Source organism: Sus scrofa, chromosome 1, assembly GCF_000003025.6.
Source record: "Sus scrofa isolate TJ Tabasco breed Duroc chromosome 1, Sscrofa11.1, whole genome shotgun sequence".
Taxonomy (NCBI): domain Eukaryota; kingdom Metazoa; phylum Chordata; class Mammalia; order Artiodactyla; family Suidae; genus Sus; species Sus scrofa.
Window position 1 is genome coordinate 179769563 of NC_010443.5, and position 9196 is coordinate 179778758.

The 9196-nt window shown below is 40.8% G+C and overlaps 1 long non-coding RNA gene across 1 annotated transcript in view; it reads right to left on the reverse strand.

Moving 5' to 3' along the window:
- LOC110262124 overlaps window positions 424-9196 on the reverse strand; it is a 103478-nt gene continuing 94705 nt past the window's right edge. Inside the window, exons 3-4 of the long non-coding RNA XR_002346705.1 lie at window positions 3133-3356; window positions 424-1380 (exon numbers count right to left, since the gene is read on the reverse strand). This is a non-coding gene — a long non-coding RNA (uncharacterized LOC110262124). The remainder of the gene's footprint in view (window positions 1381-3132; window positions 3357-9196) is intronic.

Here is a 9196-nt window from a genome sequence, read left to right on the forward strand (position 1 = left end):
AAAGGAAATGCATAGCACCTGGGAACTCTCATAGCAGGTGGCTTCTGGCCGTGGGGGGCGGGGGGGGGGTTCCTCTGGCCAAGCATCGACGTTGTCAAATTCCTACACCCTCTTGCCCATCCTTGGGCTAGATTGAAGAAAAATACAACTCACTCTGATTTTTCTGTGTGTTAACGTCCTCTGAGCAGATTTTAGTAGCTTTTGGATTTTATCTTTGAGTATTCTATAGTTACCAGAATTATTATTATTATTATTATTATTATTATTATTATTTTGTCTTTTAGGGCTGCACCTGTGGCATGTGGAAATTCTCAGGCTAGGGGTTGAATTGGAGCTGCAGCTGCCAGTCTACACCATAGCCATGGCAATGCCAAATCCGAACCCAGTCTTTGACCTACACTGCAGCTCACAGCAATGCCGGGCCAGGGTTTGAACTCTCATCCTCACGGATACTAGTTGGGTTCGTTAGTGCTGAGCCACAGTGGGAACTCCTAATTACCAGAATTCTATAACGTACTACACTACGTTATAGAATTGATTTCCAAAAGAGTCTTTAACAGAGTAGAGTCAGGCAAAGTGTCACTTGTTGGAAATTTAAGACTCATATGGGTGTCCCCTCAGGCTCAGAAGGGAATGCAGTACTGTACTCAGGCTAACGCAGAAATCACACTGTTACATGGCAAAATCTGAAAGGCTAAGGAATTACCGAAAGTCTATAGCTATTAGAATTTGCCTAATTTTGTGAGGAAACAAGGTGTAAGGAGAACTGGATAGAATCGCGAGTTTGCTCTAAAGGTGGTTTTCCTGAACATGATCCTCCCCATCAGATCTGTGCCCTGAACACCCTGCTCTATCTTTGGTGCAAACACATCCTCACATATTTAGGGGGGAGAAGATGCGCTCCTGAAAAGCATATTATTTTCGTGGCACAGCCCTTGGCCACTCTGGGGGCACATCTGTATTCATCACTTAAACCAGCATAGACTATGATGAACTTAAAGCTTAATCTTAATCAAGCTTAACCAAGACTCAAGACCACTGTAACTTCTAGTTTAACAACCTGAGCAGAGAAAATAGTTTAGTAGGTCATCTGAGTGAAAGTGGTGAGAGACGGTCTCCAAACACACAAAGGAGAATTAGCAAGAGGAGTCGGTACAAAGTGAGAGAAAAGGTAGCAAAGGGTGGGCAGTGGGAGGGTCTGGCGCTGAAGTCCTGATGTGGATGTGACCTCTCTGAGTTCTCAGGGAAGGCGGCAACATATTGAAAGTGAGGCAGCCAGAACTCCGTCTGAGGTAAGCCAAGATTGGACCAGGCACAGCCGAAATCAGCCAGTATCCTTCCTCCCGCACGGAGGCTCGTTCTGTGTACCATGGCAGGGCGCTTGAAATTTAGAGACAGAAGGGTTTAAAGTTCAATTCCAGCCTTAAATTTAGATATCAAAAGGCTAAGAAAGTAACAGAGGGGGCGGTCTGGAAGGATGCGATTCAAGAAACACGATCTGGGGAGCCCATCCCGGTGCCAGCCGTGGGGCCGGGGACGCAATGCGGCCCTCAGGGAGATGTGATGTGTCCAGGATCAGGTATCTTACACCCCAGTTCACTGGGTTTCCAAGATTGGACGGAGTTAGTAAATGGCAAGTACACTTTCAGAACCATGTGCTAATATATGCGGAAATAATAACTAGAAAAAGCTGCAGCAGTAGGACTCTGGTTTCTTCCTCTACTTTAGTGGCACTGCCCACACTTCAAGTTAACCTTCCATCTTTCAGGCGCTGCTTCCTTAGTACCTGCCTGACTTCTCTCCTGTTGAGTGAGCTCTGCTCTACCACAAATTTGCCTCCCTAGAGAGCTAATTATAAGCCTGTATTTTAGTGCCTACTTACAATAAGAGCTTATGTCAAATGCAACATATATCTATATCAAAATTGCAAACGGTGTAATTCTAAAACAGTGATGAAACAGTGCTCTTGGATATATTCACCAAGTAATGATTCAAGGGAGTTGAAATAGGTCTGGTCAGGTTAGTGCTAGCCAAGTGGATCTGAGTAAGTTTTTACTGACAATAAACATCACGATAGTGATGAAATGGCCTAGTGCAAGTTTATTTGGGACAATTTCTAGCTATATAAAGAGGCACACCTGTGCTCATTAAGATCGGAGCTTGGGCTACTGCAGCCTTGTAGGTAAGTTCACACCTTTGCAGGCCCATGGGGTTTTTGTTTTGTTTTGCTTTTGTCTTTTGTCTTTTTTAGGGCCACACCCACAGCATATGGAGGTTCCCAGGCTAGGAGTCAAATCGGAGCTACAAATGCTGGCCTTTGCCACAGCCACAGCAATGCAAGATCCGAGCTGTGTCTTCGAGCTATAGTACAGCTCACAGCAATGCCAGATCCTTAACCCACTAAGCGAGGCCAGGGATGGGACCCGAAACCTCATGGTCATTAGTCAGATTCGTTTCCGCTGCGCCACAATGGGAACTCCAGGCACAAAAAGTTTCTTCTCCATCTTGAGAAATAATGTTTCTGATATAATAGTAGCTAAGACTATTTGAATGTTAGGTCTTAAGGTTTTCATCACAAATTTTCTTGCTAATGTTACAATCTCTTTTAGGCCCTTTGGTCTCTTGAACCAGTTCTGAGTGGCTGGGATGCTATTATCACTTTCCCTTCTCTGTTTCAAGGGTCCGAGGTGTAAGGGGAATAGAAATAGAAATAAGAATAGTTGCAGTGTTTCCCTATATCTTGGATTTTGAAGAGAAAACTCAGATCTTCCAAAACATCTTTTATCACCTGCTCAAGGTCTAGAGCACTATAGAAATTCCCCTTTCCTTAGAACAAAACCCATAAAACCTCTGTTCAGAGCTCCCATGCACCCTTCCCTTGTGTTTATAGATGGGGACATCTGTGGGACCACATATCTTCAAGCCTAACTGCAGATCCCTAGTTTTGGTGGGATTGTATAAAACCCTGTATTGCTGATAACCCTCCTTCTGTCTTCCAACTCAAAGCAGGGTTGAAGTTTTTATCAAATTGATAGCCAGGGAATGTTTTACATACTCGACTTTTTCTTACCATTTTGTTCGGGTTTCAGCCTGGTGTTTCTACACCTGCTGGGTGAGGAGGCCGTGACTCACCTGGAGGGAGGATGTCATCCCATGGCCACGTCCAGGGTGCTGCAGGATGATTGAGGCATGTCTCCTTTGGGCTTGCTGCCATTTTGTTCCTTCCCTTGTTCTCCCTTGGTTATTTACTTGGCTACTTGCTCCCAAGAAGAACCAGTCAGTTGAGTATTCAAATATTAATTCCTCTTTCTACACAAGTGGCCAAGCGGGTTTTTACTGGCAATGGAGACTCCTGCCTGAGGAAAGATGGGGGTGGGGAAAAGGGAGACTGAGGTGAAAAGACAAAGGGACCTACAGAAAATAGCTTTTCTGTCTGGTGGCAATTTTTGTGACACTTTTCCATTGTCCATGACCTTTGTGTGCAAGTAGACTAAGAAAATAGAATAAACTCCTGTTCCTCAGTTTGTGCCAAGAAGCTTCCTCCTGCTGCTGCAGCACCATCCACTTGGCTCATTAGAGCTCAGAGAGGGACCTGACCCCTTGTCATCTGACTCCTGTGAGTCCCATTTCGTACATAACACCTCCTCCCTTCACCCTCTCTCAGGCTAAGCATTTGCCCAGAACTCTGGTGGCTACAGGCCATGTACGACTGTGGGAGGAGCTATCTGGAAGGAAGCAGCTGGAGTCAGGGGAAGGGTGGAAGCTGTACATCAGGCACCCAGTTCCTCCTGAGGCTGTCACTGCTCTGCCTGTTCTCAGGGGCTCGCTTAACCTGTCTCCTTCCTGTGGGCACCCCTGGAGCTGGGCGGCTTGAGTACATTTCTTACCGAAAACTTTTTGTCTCTTTTTGAATATAGTTACTAGTTTATCAAAAGTTATATCCAAGAGTAGTGTTAAAATCAGGTATTTGGAGTAGTTAGTCCTAAACTCAACCATACATTAAGGTCATGGGAACAGAGAAGGGGAGAAGTTGGCTTAGAAATACATATTCCAGGACCAGATGGCTTTATGGGTGCATTCTACCAAAATGTTAAAGAATTAACACCATTCTCCCCCACCACCACCAAAATCTTCCTGAAAATTGAAGAAAAGGGAATTCTTCTTAACTCATTCTATGAGGCCAGCATTACCCTGATACCAAAGCCAGGAAAAGATACTACAAGGAAAGAAAACTACAGAGCAGGCCTTGTTATGAATACAGATATAAAAAAATACTACCAAATTGAATTCCACCACATATTAAAAGAATTATGTACTGTGACCAAATGAGATTTATTCATGGAGTGCAAGGGTGGTTCAGCATATGAAAATCAATCAGTATAATATACTACATTAACAGAATGAAGAAAAACCCCATAGGATCATCTCAGCTGATGCATAGATGATCAGCTGTCAATCATTTGACAAATTCAACACTCAGTGACTAAAACATTTGATAAACTGGAATAGAAGGAAATTTCTCAACATGATAAAGGTCATATGTTAAAAACCGACAGCTAACCTCATACTCAATGGTGAAAGACTGAAAGCTTTTCTCTTAAGACCAAGAGTGAAACAAGCATGCCCACTTCTATTCAACATAATACTAGAAGTTTTAGCCAGTGCAATTAGGCAATAGAAAGAAAATACATTCAAGTTGGAAAGAAAACACTAAAATTATTTCTGTTCACTGGTGACACAATCTAATATGTAAAAAATCCTATGGATTACACCCCACACACACACACCCAGTTAGAGCTAATAAAAAATTCAACAGTTGCAGGGTACAAAGCAACATGCAAAAAAAAAAAAAAAAATCATCTACGTTTCAATGCACTAGCAAAGAAAAATCTGAAATGGAAATTAAGAAAATCATTCCATTTACCAGGGTGTCAAAAAGAGTAAAATACTTAGAACTAAAATTTTAACTAAGGAGGCTAAAAACTTGAGCATTGAAAATTACACAATGTTGCTGAAAGAAATTAAAGACTTTAATTTAATAAATAAATAACATCTTTATCATCTTTAATAAATAACATCTTTTGTTAATGTACTGGGAGATTTTATATTAAGATGAAGATGCTATTCAAATTGCTATACATTCAATGCAATCTCTATTAAAATCCAAACAGCATTTTTTTCCAGAATAGAAAAATTCATTCTCACATTCATATGGCATCTCAAAGGACCTGGAATAGTCAAAACAATCTTTTAAAAGAAGAACAAGGAAGAACAAAGTTGGAGGTCATACACTTCCTGATTTCAAAACTTACTACAAAGCTCCAGTAATCAAAGAAGTGTGGTACTGACATAAGGACAGACATATAGATCACTGGGGTAGAATAGAGATCCTAGAAACAAGCCCTTGCATGTAAGATTAAAAGATTTTTGGCAAGGGTGCTAAGACCATTCTGTAGGGAAAAGAGAGTCTTTTCTTTTGGAAAAATTGGATATCCACATGCTGGATTTTCTTATACCATATACAAAAATCAACTTTGTTTAGGAAAAAGGACCTAAACTTAAGAGCTAAACTATAAAACTCTTAGCAGAAAACATAGGAGAAAGTCTTCATGACACTGGACTTGGCAATAATTTCTTAGATATGACAACAAATGCATAGACAAGAAAAGAAAAAAATAGACAAACTTGGGCTCAACAAAATTAAAAACCTTAGTGCATCAAAGGACACTATCAAGATAGTAAATAGAACTGGGGAAAATATTGGAAAACCATATATCTGATAAGGGCTTAATATTTAGAATATATTAAAAACTCCTAAAACTCAATAGCATAAAAAACCAAAACAACTGAAATGAAAAATGGCAAAGGGCTTGAAGAGACATTTCTCCAGAGAAGGTATACATATGGCCAATAAGCACAGGAAAAGATGCTCAATATTAGTCATGAGGAAAATGCAAATCGAAACTACAAAGAGATATTACTACACACCCCTTAGGATGGCTATTGTCAAAACAAAGCAAAACAAAACGCCCCAAATGAAAAAACAAACAGAAAATTACAAGTGTTGCTAAAGATGTGGAGAAAGTGGAACTACCATGTTTTGCTGATGGGAACGTAAAATGATGCAGCTGTTGTAGAAACCAGTTTGATAGTTCCTCAAAAATTTAAACAGAGCATTATTATGTAATTCAGCAATTCCACTCCTTGGTATATACCCCCAAATAATTGAAAGCGGGCACTGAAGCAGAAACTTGTACACCAATGTTCATAGAAGAATTACTCACAATAGCCAAAAAGTAGAAATAACCCAACTGTTTACCAACAGGGGAATGGATAAACAAAATGTGGTAGGACACTATCACATAATGGACATTATTTAGTTATAAAAAGGAATGAAGTTCTAATACATGTTGTAATATAAACGAACCTTGAAAACATTATGCTAAGTGAAGTAAGCCAAACACAAAAGGACAAGTGTTGTATGAGTCAATTTATATACGGTACCTGGAAAGTAGCATATAGATTACCAGGAGATAGGGGTGGGGGAGGGAGAAATGTGGGGTGATTTTAAAGCAGTTACAGAGTTTCATTTTGGGATAATTAAAAAACTTTTGGGAAATGGACCGTGGTGATGATGGAATAACATTGTGAATGTACTTAATGCCCCTGAATTGTACCCATAAAAATGGTAAAATGGTCAGTTTTATATTAAGAATATTTTATCGTGGTAAGAAAATTTTTTTAATACACATACCAGAGCCTCACTCTTAAGGAGACTGAAAGGCTGATGCAGTAAATATGGGGTGGGAGCCTAGAATAGAGTCTGCTTCTTTATTTTGGAGGCATGAGAAAGTTCCCGGGCCCTGGATCAAATGTGAGGCACAGCAATAATGGTGCTGAATCCTTAACCGCTAGGCCATCAGGGAAATCCTGCATTTTCTTTTAAATACCTTCTTGTCTTTCTCAGGCCTTGGAAGTTTAGGATTTAATCTTTGTCAGCTTCTGCCAAGGAAACTGACACCAGCCTGTGAGGAAATGTTCACCAGTCAATGAGGAATACATTTTTATTTTATACATTTTTATTTTTATTAAGTGTATTAAATCTTATTTTTTCTTTTTTTACCTGTAGCATATGGAAGTTCCAGGAGAGAAGTCTAATCAAAACTGCAGTTGCAGGATTACAAACCACAGCCACGGCAACACTGTGGATCTGAGCCTCATCTGCGACCTAGACCACAGCTTGCAGCAACATGGGTCCTTAACCCACTGTTCAAGGCCAGGGATTGAACCCACATCTTCATGGACACTATGTCATGTTCTTAACCAACTGAGCCACAACAGGAACTCCTAAGTGTACTAAATTTAAATTGCTGTTTTTAAATCTGAGTTTTTCATGACCAACATTGTTTAGGTATTAAGGTGTCCACTCATTTATGGTGACAAGAGTCAGGTTGTTTTTTTTTAAAACATCTGTACTTGGCAAAATAACTCCCCCCAAACTATAAAATTTTACTAGTTTGTAAATCTCCAAAGGCTGGAAACCTTTGCTCCAGATGTCAACTGGCTGAAGATATGGTGACAGAGATGGCTGCTGCTATTTTTTTTTATTTGTGCAATAAGAAATTGAAAGGATCTCTGTGTATTTCTGTTGTTCCTAGGATCCTTGAGCAAAATATGGCAGAGTTGAATTGACAGTATTAGAATGTTATTTCTCTGACTGCCTGTTGCAATGTTCTTCCTCATAGGTGGAGGCAGGCCAGGAGGGTAGAGAACAGGATCTCTTCCTGGGGAACATGCGGAGAGAAGAAATGGCCATGAAGCCCCTCCCCCACTTCTTCCTGAGGTTAGGGGCTGAGGAAGGGCAGGGGCCAAAGAACAGCCATTGCTAAGGGATGCCTTTGCTGACTATAGGGTGAGCAGTCTGTGGGAGCCACACCCACCCCGCCCTTTAGGCGGATTAATTACTGAAAAGTGCTTGGGCAGCACAGAGGCCTGGAGCAACTCCATGGGCTGCTGCTCAGGCATGTGTGGGAGCTGGCATTTCTGAGACACTGAGGCGCTCCCTGGGAGGCTGTGGAACAAGAAACAGTTCTTTCCAGAATGTGGTGCCTTGTTTTCAGGATTTATCCCAGGAGCAGAGAGATGGTTCAGGGGATTCTCACACAGGACTTTTTACCTCCAGAGAGAAGTTAAGTTTATTTTGTCATAGGACTTGTAAGATGTCCTATGAGTTGCATCAGATTTAAGTTTTGCTTTGTTGTTTTAAAAGTTTCCATTCAGGTCATTTATACGTAAATAAGATCATATAACCTGTTCTGTGACTGCCTTTCTTTCTTTCTTTTTTAACCTAACAGTGTTCCCTGGAGTTCTTTCTGTGTTTGTACACAGAGGCTTTCCCCATTTTCTTTAACGACTATATTCTTTCCAGATTATATAGCTATATTACCACTTCTTTTTCTTTTTTTTTTTAGGGCCACACCCACCCACGGCACATGGAAGTTCCCAGGGTAGGGGTCTAATTGAGCTGTAGCTGCTGGCCTACACCACGGCCACAGCAACTAGGGATCTGATCCATGTCTTCGACCTACACCACAGCTCATGGCAATGCTGGATCCTTACCCATCGATCGAGGCCAGGGATCAAACCTGCATCCTCACATACACAAACTCGAGTTCTTAACTTGCTGAGTCACAACAGGAAATCCCTGTATTACAGTTTTTTTACCTATTGAAGGACACAGAGGTGGTTTGCCATTTTTCAGCATGACAAACAATACTGCAAAAAACATTCTTGTACACAAATTTGTGTGCTTATATATAAATATTCCTGAAGGATGTATTCCTAGAAGTAGCATTTCTGGGCCAAAAGGCATGCACATTTAAATTTTGGGTAAATAATATCAAAGCTTCTCCCTGAAAATTCTGTCCTAATTTATATAGCCACTAAAATATTCAGGATACTGGGACATTATTAATTTAAAAAATTGCCAAAATCATGTGCAGAAAAAGCTGTGACATTTAAAATTACATTTCTCTGATTTACCAGTTTCACTGGGCATCTTTTCATGTCTGTGGACAATTTGAATTTTTTTTTCTTTTTTGGCCACACCCCCAGCATGTGGAAGTTCCTGAGCCAGGGATCAAATCCGAGTTGTAACCTATGCCACAGCTGCGGCAACATTGGATCCTTAACCCAC